We start from the raw sequence: 11134 nt of genomic DNA, 5'->3' as shown, positions 1-11134 counted from the left end.
CCTAGGGCTGAGAGAGAGTGACTGGCCCATGGTCACTCAGCTGTGGTGTGTAAGAAGGGACTACAACTCATGGTATCCCAGTTTCTAGACTGATGCCTTAACCAGTACATCAAACTGGCTGTCATAGAGATTACTCCTAAAAATCTTAATAGTAAAACAGTTGCCTACCTCTAGTTTACATAGAGCAGCAGTAGGTGTCTGAGGTTTTAGACAAGAATCTTTTCCGGATCCACCTGCCATTTTAGATGATGAACTTGAGGTCCTATGTATGCAAAATATGTGCTCTTCCACTGTCATGAGCTCCTTCCCTAAAGGATATAACCAGATATACTTCTACTGGTACAGGCAGGGCAGGGCAGAAGCTAAATGTGGCAGAATCAGCTTAACTAATTTTGAAGTAACTGCAATGATACTTATTCATATAAAAAGGAAGAGGAGAAGCTCTCTAAAACTAGGAGTGCTTCCTCACTGCTGCATTCACATACTTTCCTCCCATTCTTGAGTCAGCAGAGAAGTATGTCAACATGGTTAGCGATAGTTCAATGGCTGAGCATTACTAGGCCTCAGCAACAAGACTGAACCGTGGGGCTGTCCTTACCCATTCAATGAGAGGCTGTTTCAAGGCAGCAATTGTAGATTCTCTGGCTCCCTTTCCCCTCCGACCCAGCATCATTCAGCAGTGTAAAAGCAACCGCTTGCTCTCTCCATAAGAGGCGATGGGGCAGGGTTGGGGGCCTCCAAGTGCTCCATTCCACTTTTATTCTATTTCTCTCCTAATGCTGTACCAGGCATTTCACCAAAGAGGGCTTTTTGCTTGTTTTGTATTTTGCTCTGAAATATCAATCTCCTGTGTAAAAAAAAAAAAAAAAATCCAAAAACGAACTAGCAGGAAAAAAACAGCCTTAGGGTCAGGAAAGAATTTACATGCAGATTAACCAGACTCCCTTCTGCTTATCCCTTTCCCCTCGTATACCCCAGATAGAGGTTTGTTTTTATTTATTTTTGTCAAGCACCATAAGACAATTGATCTTCTAAGAGATCAATAGTCCTATGGATCTCTCTCTCTCTCTTTCTCTCTCTCTCCCCCACCCCCCCCTAAAAAAGATCTACTCTGCATAAACAGGTGTCCAGTCTTTTTTGCAGCTCAAATCAAAATAGACCAAAATAGCAGTCCCCATCAAAGGACAAGAGAATGGTATCCCAAAAAATAGAAATGTTTGTCTTTCAGGAGGCAGGAAGGGAAGGGAAGGGAAGGGAAGGGAAGGGAAGGGAAGGGAAGGGAAGGGAAGGGAAGGGAAGGGAAGGGAAGGGAAGGGAAGGGAAGGGAAGGGAAGGGAGGTCAACCTCTCAATCAGGCTGAAGCTGTCAGGAAGATGAATAGATCTCCCTACTTCACTCAGAACCTCTCCCAGCCTACCACTGACCCATCAGCACAATCCTTTGTTGTTGTTTCTGCAAGGGTGTATCAGTTTCTTTACTTCATTTATTTGGACAGCACCAGTCTTCTGGGAGATTGAGATTCCATATCAAAAATAAAAGGCTGCACAAACCAGGTGTCCAGACTCACTCCCAAAACAAACCAAAATCACCATTTAGGGCAATTCCAGTGACTTGAACATGAGGGGATATGCCTGCAGCAAGCTTAGACATCTAATAACAGCTGAGGAGGTGCCTGCCTGTGACCTGCATCTTTGGTCTTACCAGGAGAAGAGGAAACAGACCACTTTAACAGCAGAAGTAAAGTCAACTTCAGAATGCCTCTGCAGTGAGCTGGGGATGAGACAGACATGAAGCCATCAAGACATATTCCTTAAAGGTGGTTGGTGCCACAATACATGGGACATGAGTACGAGCCCTTGGGCTGGGTTACAAAATCTGAATTATCATTGGATGGCAGCAGAATCCAGGAATTCTCTAATTCTTGGCTGCCATCTGGTTAGAGTTTTCTGGGTGTTTTTGCAACCCAGATCTAGTAACTTTATGTAAGATCATTAAGGCCAGTATAAACTTACCTTATTTACAGCACTACTTCTTTTCTGTTGCTTGTTATTTGCTTTCCTACCAAAATGTTTAGTCAATGTGTAGAACTTATTTTAACTTAAAGTTGTCAGAAATGGGGTGTGCTAAGTGTTTCATCTATATAAATCCTGCAGGGGCAAAGACTTGGCCTTGTTTTTGATAAAATGCCAAATGTGTTTATTCAGAAGTCCTTTGGGGATTAATTCAGTTTACTCCTAGACCACTATATATAAGATTACAATTTTAAGTTCCTTTAAGTCTAAGGATTTCTAGTGTTCTTCAGTGTTTTTTTACCTCTGTGCTTTAGACAAGGGCACATTAGCTTAAAACAAGGAATAAAATTTTGCATACTAATTTGCAAACGTTTTAATATATATGGATTTTTTTTAAAAAATAGCCCAATATTATATATATTTACTCAGGAATAAAAGCATGCAAAGTTCAGTAGATCTTTGGATCAAAACTGCTTCAAGATGGAGAAGTCTTGGCTAGGGATATAAAAGAAATTAACCAGATTTAGTGAGAAATATAGCAAAATGGATTTGGTTTGGTCAGACAGCCGTGAACTGTCTATGAATATCCATCATTGTCCATTGAAGTATTCTCACAAAGAAGTGCATATTTGGTGAAGATGTATTCAAAAAGAAGCGTATGCTTGACAATTCTGTATATAAACATATGTATTAGAGATAATTGCATTTTTTAAAATACATTTGGCAAAATTCTGTATTGTAAGACAGGTTGCATACAAAACAGCATATACATGAGGAAAAAGTGACAGTGACAATACATATTTTCTAGCACTGGGGAATTATACATGCAAATCTTCAAATGAATTTAAATGGATCTGCTCATACCTACTCCTACTACTGCCAGTCAAAAAGTCCATTTTTCCCTCTTTAACTGATTTTCTATGTAAGGAAAATAAAGAAGCAGTTAAAAAAAAAAACAAGAATGTTAGACACAGATGGGAAAAAGAAACATAGAAAGGTGGCCTGATTCATATTCTGCACTATGCAATATTTTCTTCAGTTATGTTTTATTAAATAAAGACACCACAATGGTTGGGTTTATGCAACATGTACATCACAACCAAAGAGACCCTATTATGGCATAATGTAATGGAATCCTTCCAAATCTCAGGGTCTCTTTAGAAAATTCTGGGAATAGGCAAAGGACTTGCGTGAGAAAAGCTGGAACTGGAAGACATCTCAAGTGCAGCTACCACTTGAGGGTTAAAAGTAACAGCACTTCTTATATCTCGGCAGTGCAATAAATGCCTACTGTACCCGTTGATAAAGCAAAATGCTTATCGCCTATCTAGGTAATTTATCTGATAAGATGTAAAGATTTAAATGATGTGCTTCTCCTTGATTTCGATATGGATGTCTTATCTTTCATTTTCAACCTACGTAACACTGATTTTGAACAACTGAGAAGAACACTGAAGCAATTAAATCCTTTACAAATTTTACAGGTATGCAATTTAAAAACTGTGGACTTGGAAAGGCAAATGTTGCAATTACATTTATAATAAATGCCTGAATTACATCATCAGAACCCACAATCAGGAGTGCCTGTCTGCCATGTCCTGTGTTTTAACAGAAGACTGGTAGTGGTGGTAGCACTTCCAACATTGCATCAAAAATTTAGTCTGCTTTTTTTTATATCATTCTCATTAATATGATGGAAAGGAAATTGATTTCTTTTTAGGTTTTTTTTTCCAGAGGAGGAAGATAAGCTTTATGAGATGCTAATGTCTAATCTCCAGGTTAGCTAACTCTTAAAGGCACAGTTGGAAAGTTGGACACCCTGCTGCAGGACTAGCTTGTAAATAGCTTTTAGTCTTGCAACCATTTACAAGATCAATGGAAGTATCTTAATCCTTCCAACTGTGTTTCTTATTTATATGTATCTGTCAAAGAACTAAGCCAACAGATTCACCTTTTCACTTTTGAAAATATTCATTTGTAGGAGCCTTAGCAAAATCAATGGTCCTTCTTTACTTTTAGCACTCTGACTTAAGCCATCTCTTTCTATATGTTGCATTTTCTCACAAATACAGAAATCCATCATTCCAGTAGGGGTATTGGTTCTCAGCATCTTTTAGTTCTATAAATCTGAATGAAAGATGGCATAGGCATCTGCCTGAACAAACTGTAATTGAACCAAAGGCTAGAATGCTGGGGCTATATCTTTTGTTAAAAGACAACATGTAAGGTAAATTGACAATACATTTAGAAATGCAATGCAATGGAACCATTCTGTGACTGTAAGAATTCATATATTGGAATACTCCTTCACAGTTAAATAAAAATGTCCTAACTCCTCTTCTGGTCAGCCTGTGTTGTGATAAAAATAACACATACCTCTTATAACTTTTCATCATCTTGGTCCAAAAGTGTTGGACCATGATTCCCTTCATCTTCTACCAACAAAGTTCTCTCTATTGGCATACAACTTCCATCATCTCATACTAAAAGAACTGTAGACCAACACACATCTGGCCTTCTTTCTTTCCTATGGGCATGTAAAAAGTCAGATATAAACTGGAAAGAAAATATTCTATCAATGGAGGCGAATATGTGTAGCTCAGGGTTGAACTGTGGAGTCCTTGGGGTTCTCTGAGCTTGGTTCTTTTCTTGCAATCGTTTCATTACCCGGCTAGGTAACATCTTCAGCCACTGAAGATGTTACCTAGCCGAGTAATGAAATGTTTGCAAGAAAAGAACCAAGCTCAGAGAACCCCAAGGACTCCACAAAATATTCTATCTCCAGCAAAGTGGAAAACCAGAGCCAGTGTGTTGTGGTTAAAATGTTATAATGTTGGGGAAAGCCAGGCTCTATTGCACTTTCAGCCACAGAAGCTCCCAAGTGACTTTGGGCTAATCACTCTCTTTCAGCCCAACCTACAGCTGCCCGGCCACATGTTGATGTGGGAAAAAAGAAAGGAGGTGGCACTATATGCTTCAACTTGAATTTCTGAATGAAAGGTGAAATATAAATGTAATAAATAAAATATAGGTTCCATGGGGGAATGATTAAAGAAATACTTTTAAAGGGTGGAATGTGCTTATTTCAAGAATAAGCCCAGTTAGTAACAAATGCAATATAGTTAAATTCAATGGTTCATTCAGAGACAGAGGATTGGAAAAAGTGAGTAAACATAAGAATATGTGTGGATCAAGAAGTGAGTTTGATACCATGCACTTTTAGCTAGGAAGTTTACCCATGAGAAAACATGGGTGTTAGGCTGATGGTGTTTTCTCATGAGGACCCTCCACCAACTCAAAGGCTGGATTCCATGAAGCCACAGTGGTACAGATGAATTATTTCTACCTCATCTATAGTGTAATCCAAGTTGGAGGGGAAAGAAATATCTTTGTTTTCCAAGGGTGAAGATCTGCAGAGCTTCTGGGCAGTTCAGTTCTCCATAGATCAATACTTCCCCACCCATCCTCCTGGCTCCTGAGCTTCAGCAGTCCAAGCAGGTCCTTTAGGGAATGTTGGCTAGAGTTAGCAATAGAGAAATTGACATGAGGTCTGTCAAGTTTTCCCCTTCCCAGCTGTTGGAACAAGCTCATATGGAAAGACCCAGGATGCTTGGAATAAATACAGGACTACTAGACCCAAGCAAATAGAATTTTGTGTGTCTCTTTTTTGCCATCTATTGGTTGACTGGATTTTTACAGCCCAGGTCCAATAGCCCTAGTTTGATCTTTCTTTCCCTTTAGGATGGAATGAGGTTGAGGTGAGTTGGGGTATTCCAGTGGAGTGGAAGCAGTGTATAGAAATGCCCTTACCATGAGTTCCAATTCCTCCAGACTATTATAGAACTTACTCCTCTCCCATTTCAACCACCATGCAACCTGCATGGTGGAAAAAACCCCTGATTGTAAAAATTGATGGCATGATAATCGTATCAGTTTTACAACTCCCAGTGCTATTTTAATACAGAAGGAATGATGGCTCAATAGTTAGGCAACTTCAGCCTATTACAAATGCCCTTTCTTTCTTCTTTTAAAAAAAAAAAACTAAAAATTTGGAATTCCCTTTAAAGGAAGAGATTCCACTTATTCCTTTGAACCCTAACCCTAACCCAAATAAGGGGACAAAGAGCCATTACACATATTGAAAACATAGAGGAACAGAGTATGTGCTAGCAACTGATGTCCTTTTCATATGGTGCGGAAGTAAGGGGAGTTTTCTCTTGGGTGGGGCACTGCTTTAATGGCCTTTCTTTGCATGTTGCTATTATTGATCAGGCAGAGAGAAAGCACTGTTTGGCTCATGTTTTCAGCACATTCTCAGCATTCCCAGTTCAGTAATGACACTAATTCACAAGACCATTTCAAACTACTTTGAGGGGATTAGGGTAAAAATGATGCCACGTGCAAATGCCCTGACAAAGTTTTCTCCCTGCCTGACATAGGAATCACAGAAGCATACAAACATGAATCTGTTTTCTATCTCAGGACCCTGCACTGATTGAGAGTAATGCTGACTGTAATTCTTTCTCCCAACATCACCTCTACCTTTAGCCCAGTGAGATAGATAAGTCTATGGAAATGTTCTTTGTTTCTCTGGACATGTTTCTGCAGCCTTTTCCCAGCCAAGGCAGTCACAGCAGCTAAGAAACCATTAAAATGATTATAAAATAAAAACACCAAGCAGCACAAGAAATGCAGCAGAGATGACAGATGAAACAATATTGCCATCATTTTAACAGAGTTCCAGCAGCCGACTGATCAAACTGAAGCAGGTTTCTGATGGAGACCATTCTAAACAAAACTTAGCTAACCATCCAAGATCTGCATTTACTGGACCATTTCCACCAGGCTGCTATGAATGAATGAATGAATGAATGAATGAATGAATGAATGAATGAATGAATGAATGAAATGTGGATTGGAATTTTGATGGGAAAGAATTCTAGAAACTGAATGAAATATCAGAAAAGTTCCAACAGGGGCACCCAGGAGAAGACTTTCAATAGTCGTTGCTAGAATTTTCAGCAGTACCTGAAAATATGCAACCAGTTTGAAAAAAAATAACTGTAAGAATTGAGTATCATTTCAGACAAATGCCAGGTCTAAAACAGCACACACGCTAGCATTCATATTTCATTCTGTCCTAAGAACAATGACATTTTATGAAGTTACAAATGCCAAAGACAGAAGAAGACCAAAAAAGAAAAAGGAGGGGAAAAAAAGACAGGATCTCATGTTAAGAGATGGCTCTCCAGTATCAATTAGCAATTCAGCAAATGAGGTATAATTGAATTACCATTATAAACTGGGAAATACCTTTGTACATGGGGTATATTTACATAAGATGTTAAATGAAGCAATTCTTCTGAATCAGGAACACCTCAGATACTTCCTTATAGAGGGCTTTAAAAGTCTATAAGAGCTCTTCCCTAGATTTATTCAACTAATATGTATATTGCACAACTCCTGGCAAAGCCAGAATGTGGTGGTTAACAATGGGGACCAATGAACCACAATATCATCCAATTAAATAGCTTTCAAGATAAGTTGTAAAAAATAAACAATAGTCTAGGAATTATCAACTTCCTATGGGAGAAAGGGTAAAGCACATAGATAGTTTTTTAAGTTCTTTTTAAAGCAGATCAAAGAAGAAGCAGATTATACTTCTCTTTATTTCATTCCAGTTTGTACACTGTCTGTGTTTCAATGTCTTGCAGAATGTTATAATTCCATATTTTCTCCATTTGCTCTCTGAGCAAAGGAAAGAGTAATTATAAGGAAAATGTATAGTAATGGAGATATATCTGAGCTTAATGCTGCTTCAGTATTGTTGCATCCCACAGTTGTATAAGTGCAAAGATAAATGGGTTGCCATATTTCATTAGCTAGTTTAGTATTAAAATATCCTTTACACACCTCAAATATTCTAGACAGAAGCATTCTGGAACTACTCCTTTGGACTATGCTTTAAGTTGTCAGTTATGACTCACCTTATCTCCTTCAGTCTTGTTATCACGTAGCGATTATGTTATTTTATTTTATGATACTTAAACATAGAGATCTCCATGTGTCTTTGGTCTCTGCAATTTTTCAAAGACATGCTAATGTTTTATTGTGTCATATAATACAATTATATATTGATGAATATTTTCTGTCAAGATATAAATTCCAATTTAGACATATAAATTAGAATATAGATATATGCAAGGTATATAAAATCTGTTAATTAAAGTATTGCTACTTTTACTTTTAAATTGGTTTAATACTTCCTAAAATAAAATTGATTGACTACGTGCCATCAAATCAGTGTCGACTCTTAGCAACCATATAGACAGATTTTCTCCACAACAATTTATCCCTAACTTGGTCTTTCAGTTTTTCCAACAGTGCACTCATCGCCACTGTAACTGAGTCCATCCATCTTGCTGCTGGTCGTCCCCTTCTTCTCTCTCCTTCCACCTTTCCCAGCATTAGAGCCTTCTCCAGAGAGTTGGGTCTTCACATAATGTGTCCAAAGTAGGATAATTTGAGCCTGGACATTTGTGCCTTGAGTAACAACTCTGGGTTGATCCAAAAGAAGGCTCCATCTATATTCAATGTTTGGAGTATATGTGTCACTAGAAAGCAGAAAGTTCAATAGAGACATCTGGGATTTTTTAGAGAAAGGATATGAAATAATTTACAATATGATAAGTCTTTAATGATACTCTGGAATATACTAGTCTTTACAATAACTTAGATGCACTGTTTATCCACCCATAGCTTATTATTTGTACCATTTCCTATCTTTGTACCTGTTTTGTATTTCTTTTTATTTATGCTCTTTCTAAAAATACTTAATTGAAAAAAGAAGAAAAGTGGAGGGGGGGGGCGCTGACTTAATCTAGAGTCATCCAACCAGCATTATGCCAAAATAATGATAATGAAGACAGGCTTTCTATCACTTCAGTTATGGCTGGGTGATGCTATAAGTAGGGAATCTGCCAAAAAAAGGAATCCACGGTGCAAAATAACTGGCTGTTTAAAATCCAAATTAAATAAGATGTATTTGAAAAGATGTCTCTGTAGACACATTTAAACCTACATTTGGAAACTTCAAATGGCAAATTAGCACCAACTTTGTCTTTTGTTTATATTGGATTTGCAAAGATTTTACCCTTTAGCAATTTACATTTGTTGCAGAGATTTCTCCTATGGAGAGTCAACTATCACTCATAGCTCCCCATACTTTACCACAGGTGTAGTAGTAATAAACATCTTGCAAATACTAAGGCTTCAGCTTTCTGATAAAATCTTAGGATTTGCACAAAATTATCATAAAAATTCATAATTAGCACATTAATGGGAATGCTATCAAGCAGGTGCATACTTATAAATACTGTTGGGTGCTGTTCTGTTCTGTCCTTACTATCCTGGAGAGAATATTTTTTTAGATCTGGCAAGTATTGCTCAGCATAGGTTTTCGGTTATCCTGAGATTCCCCCCCCCCCATTTGAAGGAAGTTTGCACAAGTCCCACAGCTTGCAATGTCTTTGTAGCCAAGGTAATTTTTCAAGTCCAAGTCTGTACTTTTAGAAAGCTTGACATCTTTGAAACTGTTTAGTCTTAAGGTCATTAGACCTTAACATCATTAGAGCTTTGCAGTTCCACAAGTTGTATTAAGAACACTTTTCTACATTTAGAGGGAGGCTGGGTCTCTGTGGATATTAGAGTTTGGTACTATCTTTTTAACCTTTAGCTAAAGTCAACTTTCTTCCCAAAGGGTCTGGCTTCACTGGTCCTTAAAGGCTACTCTGAGTCAACCTGGTTACAAATTTATTGGCAAGTTTCACTTCTTGGGACTCTCATTAGAGAACATCTGCCCATTAAGCCTCAAAAATGCCAGAGCATTCTTAAGCAGTATATCCAGAACATCTATCTACTAATCCAGTAGTTCCTAAACTGTTTGACCCATTTACCCTTTTTCCCAGTCTCAAATAATGAAATTATCCCCACCAAAAAAAAAAAAAAAACCCAGGCTCTATTGTTTTACACAAAGGTCTTGGCATCAGCAGTCCCAAACTGGATCCTTGACTCACAAAAAAGCAGTTATAAATTTCTCCATTACCCCCAGTTTACGTCTAATTCCCAGTTTTGCAGAATGTGGGGGGTTCCCAAATGGGGACGTGCCAACTTTCTACCTCTCTACCAGAACATTTCTGAAATTTCACCAGGTTTTCCCTTTGGCCAGGCTGGTTGGATACATAGCCTTCTGTAATTCTGCTGGGGCATTACAAAAACACTCCCCTCCACCAACATATATGTCCTGGTGGACGTGGCTCAGTAGAGTCCTTGAGTCATATGCTTCCTTACTGTTCTCTCTACAGAGAATCCCAAATTATTTTAAGCCATCCTATCCTGATGAAATTCTCCAGCAGAGAGACAACCACATATTCTGTCTGGAAAACTATCAGCTCAGGTCCTGATGGGTGGATTTCTCTACCTGTGCACCCATCCCACCAGTGGTGGGAAGGCCAGCACCATTGCTTTCCTCTAGGGCAGTATTGCCCAAACTTGGCCACTTTAAGATGAGTGGACTTCAACTCCCAGAATTCCCCAGCCAGCCATGCTGGCTGGGGAATCCTGGGAGTTGAAGTCCACTCATCTTAAAGTGGCCAAGTTTGGACAACACTGCTGTAGGGGGTGAGTCTTGTAAAATATGTGGCTCCCTATCACTGCCCCCCTAGCTTTGACCCACCCTCCTGCCTATTGGCAGAGCCCACCTTAAATCCTTTTTTCCCAAACACTTAAAAATTCGTTTTCCCTGGGGTTTTTCCCCCTGTGGTTCTCCATCATAATTTTAAACTAACCACTTACTTAAAATAAGTCTTCTGAACAATTATACCTCAGTTTTTACATGTGTGTTTACATAAGAGAGAAAGAAATGTAGATAACTTTAGACGTTGACTTACAGCCTTTTAAACAGTGTCAAGGTTTTGTATCTTCCATATGAAAGAGTATTGTCACAGTCCTAACAACATATATAAAGAGAAGCTGAAGTAATTCCTACCAAGCTTAGCACAGTTTGCTTTCACTAAGCATACATGGTAGGCTAGTTTGGGTCAGAAGGATCAAATGAAAAGCTG

Source organism: Python bivittatus, unplaced genomic scaffold (genome assembly GCF_059951505.1).
Source record: "Python bivittatus isolate LINGU-HERP-01145 unplaced genomic scaffold, Pbiv_v1 ctg000060_np1212, whole genome shotgun sequence".
In the NCBI taxonomy this organism is placed as follows: Eukaryota; Metazoa; Chordata; class Lepidosauria; order Squamata; family Pythonidae; genus Python; species Python bivittatus.
This window is presented reverse-complemented; position numbering follows the sequence as displayed.